This window comes from Leptonychotes weddellii, chromosome 8, assembly GCF_054177405.1.
Source record: "Leptonychotes weddellii isolate Sample4059 chromosome 8, ASM5417740v2, whole genome shotgun sequence".
NCBI lineage: Eukaryota > Metazoa > Chordata > Mammalia > Carnivora > Phocidae > Leptonychotes > Leptonychotes weddellii.
This window is the reverse complement of record NC_138376.1, coordinates 93,115,275-93,134,159: the sequence shown is the minus strand read 5'-3', so window position 1 is coordinate 93,134,159 and position 18,885 is coordinate 93,115,275. Positions and strand designations below refer to the sequence as shown.

General features: G+C 35.9%; 1 pseudogene; it reads left to right on the top strand.

Moving 5' to 3' along the window:
- Nucleotides 1–1,627: 1,627 nt before the first annotated feature.
- On the top strand, nt 1,628–2,329 carry LOC102734722 (large ribosomal subunit protein eL27 pseudogene; annotated as a pseudogene).
- Nucleotides 2,330–18,885: the final 16,556 nt, after the last annotated feature.

Here is an 18,885-nt window from a genome sequence, read left to right as displayed (position 1 = left end):
TACTTCATGCATCTGGCCCACTCCCTACCCCGTGCTTCTGACAACCACCAGTCTATTCTCTGTACCTATGATTTTGGTAGTTTGTTTGTTTTCAGATTTTATATGTACTTTACATATTTTTCATAATACCATATGAAATCATATGGTATTTGTCTTTCTCTGTCTGACTTACTTCCCTTAGTATAATGCCTTCAGGGTCCATCCATGTTGTCACAAATGGTAAGATTTTCTTCTTTTGTGTGGCTGAATAATATTCCATTGTATTTACATACCACATTGTCTTTATCCATTCATGCATTATTAGACACTTGCTTCTATGTCTTGGCTATCATTAAAAATGCTGCATAGAAAATGAGAGTGCATATATCTTTTTGAGTTAGTGTTTTTTTCTTCCTTTGAATAAATATCTAGAAGTGAAATTGCTGAATCATATGACAGTTCTATTTTAATTTTTTAAGGAATCTCCATAACTGTTTTCCCTACTGGCTGCACCAGTTTACAGCCCTTAACTCTCATGGCAGGTGAGCACAAAGTTTTCCTTGTCAATACTTCCTTGCCAACACTAGTTATTTTTTGTCTTTTTTTTTTTTCCTTGTCTTTTGATAATAGTCATTCTGACAGGTGTGAAGTGATATCTCTTTGTGGTTTTGATTTACATTAAGTGATGATTAGTGATGTCCAGCACCTTTTCATGTACCTGTTTGTCATTTGTATATCTTCTTTGGAAAAATACAGATCCTCTCCCCATTGCTTAATGGAATTGTTGTTTTTTTTTGTTTTTTAGTTTTTGCTAAAACTAAAAACTCATGAATTATATGAGTTCTTTGAATATTTTGGATACTAACCCCTTATTGTATATATGAGTTGCAAATATTTTCTTCTATTCAGAATGTTGCGTTTTCATTTTGTTGATGTTTGCTGTGCAGAAGTCTTTTAGTTATTGTAGTCTCACTTGTTTATTTTTGCTTTTATTGCCTTTGCTTTTGGAGTCAGATCCAAAAAATCATCACCAAGAATGATGTCAAGGAACTCACTGCCTGGTTTCTGCTAGGAGTTTTATGGTTTCAAGCCTTATGTTCAAGTCTTTAATCCATTCTGAGTTAGTTTTTGTGGATGGTGTAAGATCCACTTTCTTTCTTATTTCTTTCCTTTTCATTTTTGTTTGTTTTGCATGTGGCTGTCCAGTTTTCCCAGCACCATTTATTGAAGAGACTGCCCTTACCCCCATTGTATATTCTTGGCTGTTTTGTCATAAATTAATTGATCATCTATGCATGGTTTTATTTCTGGGTTCTATTCTGTTCCATTGATCTATATGTCTCTTTTTATGCCAATAACATAATGTTTTAATTACTATAGCTTTGTAATATAGTTTGAAATCAGGATGCATGATGCCTCCAACTTTGTTCTTTCTCAAGATTGTTTTGGCTATTTGACGTTTTTAATAATTTTGCTTTAAAAGAAATGAAACAAGGAAAAAAGATAACTGTAGTGTTGTCCACTGAATTCTTCTCAAGTAGAGAAAAGCCTTTATTTAGAAATGAACTCAAATGGGCATGTATGTTAAATAATATAAGGCCCTTGTTGATTTGCTTGTCTTATTTGGTATGGGGCAAATAAGTAGCTAAACTACCCTAAGAAATAAACAGGGATTTAGAATTAGATGAGTAGTTAGATTGGAGGATAAGATAACTACTCAAGGTTATAATCCAGCAAAGGAAAATACAAATCTAAAAGAGAAAAAGATGAAAGAAATAAGAAACAGTGCTGAGCAAAGGTATCGGTGGAATGTGTCAAGTTAAAATGAGTAATGGTTTCTTCCTTTCTGCTGTAGGCTCTAGTGGCTGATGTCGAGATGGGCAAGTTCACGAAACCCAGGAAGGTGGTGCTGGTCCTGGCCGGACACTGCTCCGGACGCAAAGTGGTCATTGTGAAGAATATTGATGAAGAATATTGATGATGATCAGACCATCCCTACAACCATGCTCTGGTGGCTGGAATTGACTGCTGTCCCCACAAAGTGACAGCTGCCATGGGCAAGAAGAAAATCACCAAGAGGTTGAAGATCAAGTCTTTTTTGAAAATTTATAACTATAATCACCACATGCCCACAAGGTACTCTGTGGATATCCCCTTGGACAAAACTGTCATCAACAAGGATGTCTTCAGAGACCTTGCCCTTAAATGCAAGGCCCGACGAGAGGCCAAGGTCAAGTTCGAGGAGAGGTACAAGACCGGCAAGAGCAAGTGGTTCTTCCAGAAGCTGCGGTTTTAGATCTCTTTTGTTTCAGTCATTAAAAATTCCAAAAAAATAAAAAAAAATGAATAATGGTACATAATAAAAAAGTTACTATGTAAATTTAAAGAGAAAATTAATATATTTGATCACAGGGAGGGTGGTAGGGGACAAGTTTGAAGAAATAAGTTCTCCTTTTGGAAAAATTTAAAATCTTAGATTGGATTTAAAAATATTCAGTAAAGAGGGCTCCTGGGTGCCTCAGTTGGTTAAGCGTCTGACTCCTGATTTCAGCTCGGGTCTTGAACTCAGGGTTGTGAGTTCAAGCCCCATGTTGGGGGAACTTAAAAAAAGAAAAATATCCAATAAAGACACACTAAATAGACTAAATAATAAATAAAAAACAAAAGAGATATTGCATAGTACACTTAAGAAGCTTGATGTAATATACTGTATATATATAAATATATACAATAAATAGTAAATACACTTTTTTTTCAAAGACACATAGAATAGTCTTTGAAAGCATTAGACTAAAAAGACAATTTAAGAAGTTCTAAGGAGAAAAAGAAAGATTTTATACAGATCACATTCTCTGACAACAATGCAATAAAAAATGATAAAAGTAGCAAAATTTGTCTAGATATGGCCTCTAAGGTAAGGGAAATCCAGTTGTCTGCTGATGGACACTTAGGAAATGGGACTACTTTCTAGCACCATACACAAAAATAAACTCAAAATGGATTAAAGACCTAAACGTGAGACCTAAAACCATAAAAATCCTAGAAGACAACACAGGCAGTGATTTCTCTGACATCAGCCATAGCAACATTGTTCTAGATATGGTTCCTAAGGCAAGGGAAATGAAAGCAAAAATAAACTATGGGGACTACATGAAAATAAAAAGCTTTTGCCACATCAAAGAAAACCATCAACAAAACAAAAAGAAAACCTACTAAATGGGAGAAGATATTTGCAAATGATACATCCAATAAGGGATTAATACCAAAATATATCAAGAATTTATACAACACCAAAAAACCCAACAACCCAATTAAAAAATGGGTGGAGGACCTGACTAGACATTTTTCCAAAGAAGACATCCAGATGGCCAACAGACACATGAAAAGATGCTCAACATCACTCATCATCAAGGAAATGCAAATTAAACCACAATGATATATCATCTTACACCAGTTAGAAAGGCTAAATTCAAAATGACAAGAAATAACAAGTGTTGACAATGATGTAGAGAAAAGGGAACCCTCATGCTCTGTTGGTGGGAATGTAAATTGGTACAGACACTGTGGAAAACAGTATGGAGTTTCCTCAAAAAATTAAAAATAGAAATACTACATTAAGAATTCCACTCCTGGGTATTTTCCCAAAGAAAATGAAAACACTAATATGAAAAGATATATACACCCCTATGTTTATTTTAGCATTATTTACGGTAGCCAAGATATAGAAGCAATGTAAATGTCCATCAATACTTGAATGAAAAAAATGTGATATGTATACATATATACATAATGGAATATTATGCAGCCATAATAAGGATGAGATTCTGCTATTTGAGAACAACATGGAGGGTAGAGGGTATTATACTAAGCGAAATAAGTGTGAGTGAGAAAGACAAATACCAGATGATTCCATTCATAAGTGGAATCTAAAAAAAAAATGAATAAACAAAAAGCAGAATCAAACCTATAAATATAGAGAACAAACTGGTGGTTGCCAGAGGGGAGGGGAGTAGAGTCTTGGTCAAAACAAGTAAAGGAGGGAGGGAGATAGAAGCCTTCAGTTATGGAATGAATAAATCATGGGATTAAAAGGCACAGCATAAGGAATAGAGTGAATGATATTGTAACAGTGATATAAGGTGGCAGATGGTAGCTACACTTGTGGTGAGCACAGCATAATGTATAAACCTGTCAAATCACCAAGTTGGTCACTGAAACTAATGTAACATTGTATGTCAACTATACTCAAATAAAAAAATAAAAGTTCAAGCCTGCCACTAGCAATTTAAAAATTAAAAACACTATTTATAAACCATTTAAAAATAAATAAAAATGAATGTGGCCAAAATGGTTCCCAATTGAAATTTTATAACTCTAACTGCTCAAAGGTAAAGAATTTAATCAACTAGAAAAATAACAAATTAAATATATATTATAGTAAATTAGAAGTAAAATAGTCATTAATAAATAAGTAAATATTCATTAAATAATTAGAAAATCAGAGAAATTAGGTTTGCTCAATAACCAATGTGTGCTCTCAAAAAGATGAATGAAATAGAAAAAAGGAATCACTTTTGTAAGTCTATTTAATCAAAGAAAGGAGACTATGGAAATTAACATAAATGAAAATATCATAGTAATAGGAGGAATATTAAAAATATCATCTGACTTCTTGCTGCCCATAATAGAAAGCTAGATGGAAAGAAAATATAAGAAACAAATGATTTAATAAAAAGGTGCCAAGTCTTGTAAATTAAAAGAAAAATTAAAACTGGATTCTCTTTCTCAGTGTCTTCAGATAGTGAATGAGTCCAAAATTAAGAAATGGGCTTCTGTTCAAAGATCAAAATCAAAGCACCAAAGAGAAAACATGTTGTAAAGACAAAGCCTTTGTGAAGACCCCAATAAGATTTGAGATATTTTCTCACAGATCCTTCCAAATAGGTACAAGGTCCTGTAAGTGTCTTAAGGAAACACCTTGCACACCCTCACTGGTAAACATTAGGGCTTCTGAGAGTGTTAGAGATGTTGTTCTTCCTGCAGGTTCACAGAGATCCCTGAAAAAGATTATTTATTTCAAAGAGATTGTGAGTGGATTATAATGGAGTCCATTACAAACGCACACACAAAAACCTGTGAAGGTTTTTTTTTTTAAAGAATTATGCCAGCTTAGACTGAAAGGAACAGGGACAATACAAAAGGGGAAAGCTTTGGGTTCTTAACTTCCATGGGCAGGAAATGGACCTAAAACCCTATTCTACTGCATATATGGGCTAAATTAAATGGAAAAGAAAGGGTAAATACAAAAGCCTTGATGGCAAAGCCAAGAGCCACATTAAATAACTCCCAGACAGTAGGAGCTCCAGTCAGGGAACTGGCAATATGTGCAGGCTGAATTTCAGAATTGCTATGGATCATTGATTCCTCTGAGTCTCAGACTTTTAACCTTTTTGAATGGAAGTGTGACTAATGATTATCTTATGCCTGTCTTACCATTACATGTTGGATGTGTGGGTAGGGTAGATAATTTGTCTCTTTATTTCAAAAATCCTTAATTGAGTGGAAGTGTACTCGAGGAGTACCTGAGGAACTGGTATTTGAGCATCATTCATGCTTCAGCTTGATTTACTTGACAAGACCCTGGATTTTGAGCTTGTTGTAATAAGATGATGTTTCTGGGTCTTGGGAAAGGGATGAGTATTTCTTCCATGTGGGAGGGATGTAAACTGTGGCTAGAGAGTGTACTGTGGCAAGTTGTATTTTCTCCAAATGGCCATTATTGCCAATTGTATTATGTATTGTGTTGTATTGTATATCATATATTATATCATATTATATTATAATGCACTACATTGTGATGAGATGTGATATTACATCATATTGTGTTATACTGTGATGTGATGTTATATTATATCCTATCACACAAGACCTTCTCGTGGAGTGATATTGATATTCTTCTCATCAAGATTGAGGAGGAGGGGTCTACATTATTACCCCTTTAATCTGGGTAGGTCTTTGACTCTGGTTGCAGTGACACTATGTGACTTCCATGGTCATGTCATAAAGTCTGATAAGGTTTCTTCATAGTTCCTGTTGGAATACTTATTCTTGTATTACCATGCTGTGAGCAAGCCCAGGCCACAGGGAGAGAAACGAGAAAGAATGCCCTACTGACATGAGAAATGAATTGTTTATGTGAAGAAAGTTTAGAAAGTAGACCAAGCATAGTATGTTTAGGGGGCATTATCATAAAGAAAGAATATATAGTACCTGATATTTTCAATGTATGTGAATATACTTTATTACATAAGCAGTTATGGGATTTCAATATCGTGAATAAGAATAATGGGTCAATAAATATACTTGAATTCAGTTATTCAATGGTAATTCAAATTACACAGCCCAAGACCAGGGGCTTATAGTTGTTTTCTTCCAGGGTAGGTAACAGAATCATATTCCTCTCCCTCTAAATTGAGCCTCTATTTTGAGCCTCCTCAGCACCTTTTTTCCCCCAGCTTATACCATCTATTTTTAGCGTAGTGCTAACACAACCTTCCAATAAGCACACAAATAAATAAATGTTGATGGAAGGATGAATGAACCTCACTAGAACATTGACAGGTGCTCTCCTAGGTGCTAGGATTACACCCTTAAATAGCCAATGATTATTATCCATGAGAAAATGCATTTTAAACTTTTTAAAAAAGATTTTATTTATTTATTTAACAGAGAGAGACACAGGAGAGAGGGAACACAAGCAGTGGGGGAGAGGGAGAGGGAGAAGCAGGCTTCCCGCAGAGCAGGGAGCCCGATGCGGGGCTCGATACAGGACTCTGGAACCATGATCTGAGCCGAAGGCAGTTGCTTAACAACTGAGCCACCCAGGTGCCCAAGAGAAAATGCATTTTAGTAGCCTGCATCAAAACATCCTATTCTTTCTGTTGAATCTATTTTGGGTATTTTGTATTTTTCTGGATTGATTTTTTTAATCTCTTTCAACTCTTTTCTTAACATTATTTCAACAATTCATGACAACACAGTTTTCTTACCAAAAAAAAATCTCTTAAGAGGGACAGGCAAAGATTTCTTCTAAATCAACTTTATAAACTTAGGCAAAGATAATTCACTTCCTCCACACAAATATACGTAGCTATTGGATGATAAATACCTTATGTATTTTATATTTTCATACAAATGAAATCTCTTTTTAAAAAGTATCTATTTCAATAAATAAATCTTAAAAAAGGGGTGCTGCCTGGGTGGCTCAGTCGGTTAAGCAACGGACTGATGATTTGGTTCAGGTCATAATCTCATGGGTCCTGGGATGGAGCCCTGCCTTGGGCTTCATGCTCAGCAGGGAGTCTGCTTGGGATTCTCTCTCTCCCTCTCCCCTTCCCCCCACGTGCACACAAGCATTCTCTATCTAAAATAAATAAATAAATAAATAAATAAATAAATATTTTAAAATAAAGTATTTCATTATAGCTAAAAATAAGTAAATGAATGATGTAATCATTAAAGTTTATTAAAAATAATTCTTTATGACACACCATAAGAAGTGAAAATATTACCACAAAAAAGATTATAAGATTTTAGCCTTATGCTGATTAAGCTCTGTATATTAGTGAAATACTTTTATTTTAACTCATACCATATTAAAATGGTCAAGAAATGGAAACCCAAATATAAGGGAAAATGCTTTATTTTTATGGCTTTTAATTGAAGCAATTCTAGAATATAATAATTTATCTTCATATGAAGCATGACTTAGAAAGTTATAGAAGTGAAAAATCTTTCAAAATAACAAAATAAGTAGACTCTGTATAAACATAATAGGGACATAATCTCCTCAGAGTGGGTGGGCTTTAAGTATGTACTTTCCCCATGGCAAAATACCATGGCTTTGTTTTTTGCAGAAAACACAAAATAAAAAATGTTCAATAAATTGTTTTAAAATGTGTTTTCATGTTGTAGAATGACAAAACATTAATAATTTCACTAGGACAGAGTAATAGGCTGTGTTATGAATTTAATCATAAACAGAGTCAGTACAGTCTAGCTGCTAAGGCCCAGGTGCTGGAGCCAGACTTCTTAGATTCTAGTTCTGGCTCTGCCAGGTACCAGCTGAGGATTTTGGGTAAGTTATTAAACCTCTCTGTATATGGGATAACGACATGACCTGTACTAGAAGGTGGTCATGAAGATTCAATGGGTTAATAATATACGTAAAACCCTTAAAACGGTTGTAACACATCAAAAGTGCCATTAAGAATAGATTTTTTTTTTTTGCTTATGCTTATTGTAATTTATTGAAACAAAATATAAGTACCATCCATTTGGCACATAGAAATCTCATTTATATACATCCTCCAGAAAGATGTTAAGAGTTTTGTACCTAAGGATTTTCTTTTTAAATTTGTAATGCTTTTCCCCAGCTGTAGCTACAACTATCCCTGTCTCTGTCTCTCTGTCTCTATCTCTTTCTGTCTCTGTCTTTGTCTCTGTATTTCTTTCTCTCTGTCTCTCTCAACAGGGAGATGTGCTATAATATCCATTTGTCTTTTAATTTATTATGGCCATGTATTCTCCATAGCCTCACATCTAAATATTTGTAGATGACCTTTAACTTGGTCTGCAATATTTGCTGGAAATGTTTTCTTAATTTGTTTTTTTTTACTACTTTATAATACCCTTGACATACAGATATTTTACAACTATAATTTTCCTCTCCCTACAGCCCGTAACAACCACCATCCTACTTTCCGTCTTCATAATTTTGACTATTTTAGGTAACTCATGTAAGTGGAATCATACAGTATTTGTCTTTTTGTAACTGGCTTATTTCAATTTCCTTTCTTTCTAAGGCTGAAGAATATTCCATTGTGTGTATATATCACATTTTGCTTATCCATTCTGTCAATGGACACTTGGCATTGCTTCCATGTTTTAGCTGTTGTGAATAATGCTGCTATGAACACAGGTATACAAATATCTCCTCAAGACTCTGCTTGTGGTTCTTTTGGATATATACTCAGAAGTAGAATTGCTGGATCATATGGTAATTCTGTTTTTAATTTTTTGAAGAACCACCATACTGTTTTCCACAGTGGCTGTATCATTTTACACTCCCACAACAGTGCACAGGATACTTGAAAATATACTGCTCAAAGGTCATTTCTCATTGCTCCTTGAAACCTCTACTCCCACACACCTGTTCTTTCTCCTGTATTGTATATTGTCCTTGACACACAAATAAGAAATCCAAGAACCACATATATAACTTCTTAACTTTTCATCACATTTGCCAATACTTCATCTCCACTTCCTCTTCTGCCTTGGTGCAGGACCTCCTTATTTCTCACCTGAATTTCTTCAGTGGACTTCTTATATGTCTCCTACCTTTAGTTTCCCCTTTATCTAATCCCTACATGGTAGAGTAAGCAGCAGCATATGTCAACTTAATGCCCTCCCTTTCCCATCCTCCAATATAATTTCCCAATTATAACATCTTCCTACCATGTCCTTAGGCAGAGCATTGAGAATGGAAACAGCAACTCCCTGATAAACTGATAGTCTCTATTACATGGCTCATGTTGTACAAGAATTCAGTACTAGATTGTGTCAGTCATGAAATGGTGGACATATTCATTATTTTAATCTTGAAGACAACTTATGACTACATTTTTTCAGTGCAAAAGAATATGAAGAAAAACGATATTTAAAAATCAGCTCTGTAAATATGATTGGAATACATTTCAGATAATTTGGGGAAGAGAGGGATATTTGTAACCTGGAATGTTCACTATGATTCGCTTCCTCTCTACATGCCATGGGAAACCCTATTTGCTTTTAGAGTAGTCTTTCTAAAATACAAATTTAATAATGCTGCTCATTTGCTTTGAAATCTTTCAATGGCTTCCCATTGTCCCTCGGACAAGATCGCAACTGCATATGACAACAAGGAAAGCGCTTCAGGACCAGGCCCCCACTTCTCACTCCATTCTCATTTCTTTCATTTTACCGTGTTTGGTGAGCATTAACTCTTTTACACCTTTTGCAAGTCTCTGAATGATATTTGTTTTTTTTTTTTTAAACTCTGCTCTGGTCTGCCTTGTCACTGTTCTGGTTTTCCTTGTTTACTTGTCTTTTAATCTTACCCAGAGAGTCCCTTCTTCTACAAGTGTCTCCCGAGTGCCTCATAGGCTGGAATTGGTGTAGCAGATGAGCACAGTCAGTTTGGGGATTGAATACCATTTCTACTATTAATATGGAACGTTAGTTTTCTAATCTCTAAAATTTGCATGTAATTGTCCAATTCAGGTCACTGGAAATTTGCCCCTAGGCAAATACCTGCTTTTGGTAAATACTAGGTACTTTTACAAAGAATGTGTGAATCAAGGGGTTCTGTGTAGATTTGGAGATTTTTGAGTATTCTTTTAGCATTTAATTCATTCTCCCCCTCAAAGTATTGAAAGTTTGTGAAAAACCCTATAGACTCCCAAGAAAGGTATTAACATCATACTCTAGGGAACAAATCCTCTTTGCTCATATGGAAACGATCTCCTCCTGACCTCTTTATTTACGGCTACCTAATAAGGCTACATCAAACCTGAGGCTGCTCTTTGTAAACGGGCTGATTTTAATCCATTTGGCTGCAGACACAACCTAAAGTGTTTTTATGGCTCACAGTGAGCTGTTTTTACTGAGTTCTTACACAACACAAGCCATGTAATAGGTACTATCAGTTCATCAGTGGTTGCTGCTACATTCATGTTTTTGTTGTTGTTATCATTATTATTGCTTTTCGGTGCACATCATGGATGAGTTCTATTATGAACTATAATTTTTACTCCTGAACGTTTAAAAAATAATGCTTACAGTGATGGAGTTTGGACTCTAGTTCAGACTGCAGAGGGTCAAAATTCCATTCTGCCACTTACTAGCTTTTGACTGCACACAAATTACTTTTATTTTTTAAGAATCCATTTCCCATTATATAAAATAGAGATCATAACAGGATAGTTGGGAAGATTAAATAATATCGTTCATATTAAATATTTAGTCCAGTGCAAGTTACAGAGTGATCAGCAATTAATAACAAACTATTGTTTTATTATTAAATATAAAATCATTTTCCCTCACTTAACTTACCTTATATACTTAACTAATGCACAACATCAAAAATGAGAATTAAATGATAAGTTTATCTCCATTTTTCTTGAGATCCAGACATCACCATCTAAATAGAGGTTATGTTGGTTATTATTGTTATTTTTTAAATATATTGTATTTATTTATTTGACAGAGAGAGAGAGAGAGAGCACACAAGCAGGGGGAGGGGGAGAGGGAGAGGCAAACTCCCTGCTCAGCAGAGAGCAGGATGCCAGGGTGAATCCCAGGACTCTGGGATCATGACCTGAGCCAAAGGCAGATGCTTAATCCGCTGAACCACCCAGGCACCTCAATTTCAGTTATTATTGTTAAATGGTATGTTGTTACTTGAAAACTATTCAACTTGACTTAGAAATACATTTAATTCTCATTTAACTTTTATTCCAGATTCAGGCATATATGTTTCATTTAAAATGAACAGCTAGACAATGATTACTTCTGGTAGATTTTAAAAAGAATTTCTCATAAAGAAAGAACAAAATAATGGCTGAACATCTGGTAAAATTCTAAGCCTACAAACATATAAACTTTTTTTTTTCCTACAGGGAACTATAAAATTGTCACACACCCTCAACCCTCCTATATTTCATGCATAACATATCAGTAACTTTCTTAAAATCTATTGCATTAAGGACAGAGTAAGTGAATAATAATGTACACAATGGAATAAAAAAAAAAAAAGAAAGGAAAACACTAGGCTTTTCTTTTTCATTAGGATTCCCACCCCTACCCCGAACAAGTTCACCCTTTTTTGCTTCTAGAAAATCATGAAGACATGGGTTAAGATTTGGGGATCACATATCCTTAGTCCTGTTTGGAGAAGAAAACATAATAAGGAATTGTGGGTAAGGAATATATAATCTATAAAGAAGTCCTTCTAGAAGCAGGGGGATCCCAAGAATTATAACCTGTAAAACCCTGGTTTGTGGATTGCATTCAGTAGGGAAAGTCTAAATAAAATCAATATAAAAAGTTCTTTGAGAATTTTATTATTTTGACGAATTTCTTGTTTTTATCATTTGTTTATGTTAATCATTAAAGTTTTACTTTCAAACTCAGCACTGTGAGTGGTCATGTTGCAGATGCATCCGGCATAAGGATGGTAGAAGCAGAATGCTTTTTCATTGAAAAATGGATATCAGCTGTGTGTTGGTATCAGGAATCTAGTACCAACATCCAAAATTTACTTTTCCCCTTTCTCCCTCTTTGCCTCCTTCATGTCTTCCAACTCTGCTTTAATGCCCTTGTTTCCAACTACCTCTGGGACCCACACATCATTCACCTTCACTTTTGCCTCTGCAGTATAGATTCTCTATCTCAGGCACAGTCCTTGCTAGATCTATAAATGTACTAACATCTCTCACATTTCTTCACTCTGCCTTCTGCTCAACCACCTTCATCGCTTCCATTTTGGTTTAAATACCTTGGTAAAGTAGTACATAAACTCTGTCTCCGCTTTTTTACTTCTCATTTATACCTCACACCATTAGAATTTAATATCTTTTCTCATCTTGTTACTGAAATTGTTCTCTCAGAGGTAAGAGATCTTAAATATAATAATTAGTTAACTTATTATAATATAGTTAGTAGGTGCATTCATCTCTGTGGCCAGTTGTAAACTACTTGAGTCCAGGAACTGTGTCTTTTCTTTAGTTTTACAGCTCGGACACCTAGAACAGTATTTGGTAAGTGATAAACACTTAATAAATATTTATTGAATTAAATATTCAAACTTCTTCGTAAAAAAAATTCTGACACCCTGGAAAGAAAAACAAAACTGAAATGATCTTTTTAAAATCCTCAACAGATCCTGTGGAGTAAGTACCATTATCTCCATTTAGTTAGGGAGTGAAGAAACTTATTAAGAATAAATTAGTATTTCTTGAGTGCATTTTTGCAGGCATTACATTATGGGATTAACATACACAGTCTCATTTATCCTCTCAACAATCCCAGGTACTCAGAATTATGATTTTCATTTTTACCATTAGAAACTTAAGACACAGTTTAATGTGCTTAAGATTGTACAAGTTTTGAGCAGTCACAGTAGGATTCAAGCCCACATTTGACTGATTATCTGAAGTTGGTGTTCTTTCCACTCTTTTTTTCAAACATGTTTAATATCATATGTCAGCAGCCTTCCAACTTGAGCATGAGTACTCCCGGGGTCTCTAAAGACTTTCCAAGGGATTCATTGGCATGGAGACTTTCAGGTACTCAATTTCTAGTCAGGGTTTTATATGGGTTCTACTTTCTACCTTTCACATCTACCATTCTTCCACTTTAAAAGAAAAGCTAGCCTAATCCCTAATGTTGCCATGGAAGATTGTCCCAGGGAGTTAAAAAAAAAAGCAACTTCATGGTGACCAAAAAACAGTTGAAAATATCAGTGTCTGGGAAGTCTTCTTTACCAGGGTACCATCTGTATCTCAGTTACATCTTTTTCATGGAAGAGGAGTTAAAAAGTTATAAGTAAAAGAAAAACAAATTAAATTAATAATTTATAAAAGTTAAAATTTGTAACATAAAATAATATTCTATATTTTCAATATTTTTCCCACTTGTAGGCATTTTTTCTTAACATGGGCAAAATTCTTTTTTTGGGCAGAAGACATGAACAGACATTTTTCCAAAGAAAACATGGGCAAAATTCTTCTGCCACTGTCACTCCTCACCACTTTTGTTGTTTATTCATATTACATTTTGATTAATTTAATATAGTGTGTGCCATGTAAGACTCAGTAACAGTGATTAACACCTTTGGTAAGCCACACCCTGAAGTGCCTGAATACTTTCTCTTCTTTTTTTCTATTTTCACAAAGTCCTTACCCATTCTAGCACCAAGTAATATCTATTCATGAGTGCATCAACCAGTTGGAAAAAAGTTCCATCCACATTACTAAACAATGTATTCCTCAAAACATACTTTTATTGTAATAACTATCAACATTTGGAGTATATTTATATTGTTTTGGTCAATTATATGCAAATACTATTTGAAGAAGCTTTTATTTTTTTTATTATGTTATGTTAATCACCATACATTACATCATTAGTTTTTGATGTAGTGTTCCATGATTCATTGTTTGCGTATAAGTCAATCAGAGAAAGACATGTATCATATGACCTCACTGATATGAGGAATTCTTAATCTCAGGAAACAAACTGAGGGTTGCTGGAGTGGTGGGGGGTGGGAGGGATGGGGTCGCTTGGTGATAGACATTGGGGAGGGTATGTGCTATGGTGAGCACTGTGAATTGTGCAAGACTGTTGAATCACAGACCTGTACCTCTGAAACAACTAATACATTATATGTTAAAAAGAAAAAAAAAGAAGATAGCAGGAGGGGAAGAATGAATGGGGGGAATTCGGAGGGGGAGATGAACCATGAGAGACGATGGACTCTGAAAAACAAACTGAGGGTTTAGAGGGGAGGGGGTTGGGAGGATGGGTTAGCCTGGTGATGGGTATTAAAGAGGGCACGTTCTGCATGAAGAAACTGTTTTAATGCTTAGACCCTGAAGTGACAGAAAGTTAAATAAAAAGAGTTCAAATATATTTATATATATTTGTTATAGCAAAACATGTTAGGGTGATTTTAAGGATAACAATATATCAAAATGGGATATAATTATGTAGGGGAAATAGAATGGAAATATAAATTCAAAGAGAAAAGGGAAGAAGTCAAACAGTAACTTAAAACAATTTGCTCATGTATTTTATTTACTTAGTTATTTATTTATTTTAGAGAAAGGGAGAGAGAGTACACGCACGAGCTGGGGGAGGGGCAAAGGGAGCTGGAGAGGCGGAGAATCTCAAGCTGACTCCACACTGAGCAGAGCCTGACATAGGACTCGATCTCACGACCCTGAGATCATGACTAGAGCCAAAACCAAGAGACCGCTGAACCCACTGAGCCACCCAGACACCCCTGCTCATGTCTTTTAAAAATGAATAATGATTGGTATTAAAACACTACAATATATGTTACACTGGATACATTAAAGTGGTGAAGGAGTTTTATTTTTAAATATATGATTTAAACTGCATCAGAAATCACCACATTTATAACTACTTAAACTTTGGAAACTTGGTTCACTTATAAATGCTCCAGGGGGTAGAAGTGTTTTCAGAATTCCTTTAGGAGACATGCGAGCCAAAATTTTCAGACAACTTTGTAAAAGTTATAGGATGTGGTAGGGAGTGCCCTAAATGTATACAGAAAACTCCAGAGTCCCTGGCAGCTTCTACCTTCCCAGAGGACTCACTAATCCTATGAATTTGGGCAAGTTACTTTACTTTTCTGGGTCTCCCTTTCCTCACCTCCAATGTGGGTATAATCACGTCCACCATACAGGTGGTTAGAAGAAGAAGGGAGTTTATATAATGCAGTTAGCACAGTCTTGGCTCGCAGAAAGCTCTCAATAAAAAAAACCATAGTACTTTTTTATTGATATTCTTGTTATTGTTACATTTTAATGACCAGGCACTAATGGCCCTGATATCAATTTGCTGTGGATTTGCCAGCACTTAGGAAGGGTGGATCTGTGTCAGCTCTCATATCCAAATTTCCTTCACTTAGTGAGGGCACAAATGTTCACATTTTGCTTCAGTGTGAATCTGTTTCTTGTTTAAATAATTTGTCTGGCCTTTCCTGTAACTGCCTCTCCAGTACTCTTCCTTCCCCTCCCCAAATATTGGCCCCAGGCCCACTCAAAGGTTTCTCTCTTCACTTTTGTCCAAAACTGCTGGTCTCAGCATGAACTCCTCTACCTCGTTGACTTCCTTTACCCCTCCCCACGCCCTGTCCCGCTGCCCACCAAAACAGTTTAGCCTTCTTCCAACTCTCACCCCGGGGGGCCAGGAGAGCCCCCATTCCATCTTAAGCAAACTCCTAATTCTTCTGGAGAAACTCTATGCAAAATTATTTTGAGATTAGATGTTATGCATCATATCATTTTAATTAGTTAACATGTTAAAATTGTCAAAAGGAAGTGCTGATAGGCCGAGTTTAAGTTGTTTCCCAACAAAAATGCATTATGTCAGTGAAACGGCAGGAAACCAGAAGAGGTTATTGTGCACTGAATTAACTTTTGGCAACTTTAGTTGTGAGCTGCATATTACACTCAGTCATGTGGTAAGCAATAACATCCAGAAATATGCTAAGGAACTGGTTAAGAAGGAATCTTGATTTTCTAAGATGAAGGAAATTATAGAAAATAGAGCAATACCCTTTTTTTTTTTTTTTAGATTTTTTTTATTTATTTATTTGAGAGAGAGAATGAGAGACAGAGAGCACGAGAGGGAAGAGGGTCAGAGGGAGAAGCAGACCCCCTGCTGAGCAGGGAGCCCGATGCGGGACTCGATCCCGGGACTCCAGGATCATGACCTGAGCCGAAGGCAGTCGCTCAACCAACTGAGCCACCCAGGCGCCCAAGCAATACCCTTTTTTTGCAGCTTTATGAATAACCTACTTGAAAATAAATTTATACTACTTTTTTTTTTAAGATTTTATTTATTTATTTAACAGAGAGAGGCACAGCGAGAGAGGGAACACAAGCAGGGGGAGTGGGAGAGGGAGAAGCAGGCTTCCCGCTGAGCAGGGAGCCCGATGCGGGACTAGGGTCATGACCTGAGCCAAAGGCAGACGCTTAACGACTGAGCCACCCAGGCGCCCAATTTATGCTACTTTTTAAGTCCACAAGGACAGATGCAAAATATTATCAGAGAAATAGAGGAGATAGCAGTCTCAGAAGCATGAGATAAGAATTCTTTCCATCAAACATAAATTTAAGCATCTTCCACGTGGCAGTTTGAGGTGTTAATCCTTCCTCTCCAACCCTTGACCACTTATGTTAATACTGAATGTATAGAAAGTGGGGCTCTTGGGTCGCTCAGTTGGTTAAGCGTCCAGCTCTTGGTTTCGGCTCAGGTCATGATCCCAGGATTGTGAGCCTACCCTAAGCCTGTACCAGGCTCTGTGCTCAGTGTGGAGTCTGCTTAAGATTCTCTCCCTCTTCTCTTGCCCTCCCCTGGACTCACATGCGCATGCTCTCTCTCTCTCGAATAAATAAATAAATTAAAAAATATATATATTTAATATATACAAATAAATACACACACCATATATGTAAGTTATAAAGCAGAATAATAATGATAATGATAACATACACTGAATCTACCACCTAAATGTAAATGATAGAGTATTATTAATTCTGTGTTAGGTCCCTGTGCTCCACACAAGTTTTCCACCATTTTCCACCTTATCTCTTGCCACTCTCCATTTGCTTGGGGCACAAATGATTTGTGTAGACTCATTCAAATGCTTCTACTCATCCTATCTTTTTTTTTTTATCTCTTCTCTTTCTTGTTCTTTATCTGTTTAAATTGATCCTATTCATCAAGGGCCACATCAAATCCTAGCTCTTCCACTACAACAATATCCCATCCTAGGCTTGCTCAGAGCAGTAGTCCTTCCCTTTAGCAAATGTAAAACTTATATCTGTACCATTTACCTGCTATTTTCCTTCCTAAAATAGTAGCTTATCTTAGCTAATTGTTGGGTGCTTTCTGTTCATTTGTTCAATAACTCATGGAGAACGCACCAGGTCTGGCACTGGTCTAGGCAGTGAGGCAAGAGCTGAGCTGCGCTCCTTACAGGCATCATCTCAAAACACTCCTCCCAGTCATCTGTGTTCTAACACTGGTGTTATCCACAGCTTGCAAATGCGAACACTGTGGTTTGGAGAGAGGCTAAGCAACTTGCTTAAGGTCACATGGTGAGTAAATGAGTGGAGACGCGGAGATTAGCTTCAGAGCCCAAGTGCTGCTAACCTGCTGCCTCACTGCCAAACTCTTCACTGCCAAGGTTACCCCACTGGGGCTGAATAGAGAGTCACATGCTTAGTACACATAGGTGTCCCTCGGTCTGCAGATAATTCCTAAGCCTCCTAGGTACAATCTGTTCTTGGTCAGAGTTCTCTTGAATCTTATTTTTTTTTCCTGACTTGCAGTACTTTTTTTCCCCCATTTTGCTAGTTCCAATCTTTTGTTGAATGAGTGCTTTAAAACTCTCACATTTTCTTTGATCCCTGTGGTCTAAATGGCTGCATTTTATAGACTCAGAGGCATTTAATGTCTGTTAAGGAAAATGGGAATAATCTCTAAATCCTTATTGCCTTTCCCAAATTATTTACAGATTTCAGTTACTAACTGAACAGAAAGACTTCATTCAAATATGAATAAAGGGAGCAATATGGCATTTACTCAACATTTCATTTTTTCTTCTTGGTTCCTTTTACTTCCCAGCTGTTCATAGTGTCCTTTCTCTTACATCCAGACCATGCCAAACTTACCGATCTTGGCAGAGAAGGGATGTCTGTCCCAAGAGGAGAACTGAGCTCTCTCCCGTCATTTGTTTTAAATATACCTACCCTAAGCTCTGTTTCCTAGGATATTGGCCTTTCCATACTGAAATGATGGTGTTAGAGGGTGCAGGCATTTTTCTTTTTGAGATACATCTGTATGTTAAAACGTGTTACGTTTGTAACTTCTTCTGATTATACATGTTAACTAAAGAAAGTTTGGAAAATGGGGGAAGTATAATTTCCTTCCATCTTATCTTTGTGCTTATTTTATTTTTATAAAATTAAGATCCAAATTGTTTATATAGTGTTAAACTTAATATTTTCTACTTAATGTTTTTATTAAACATGTTAAAAGAATATAAAAGGA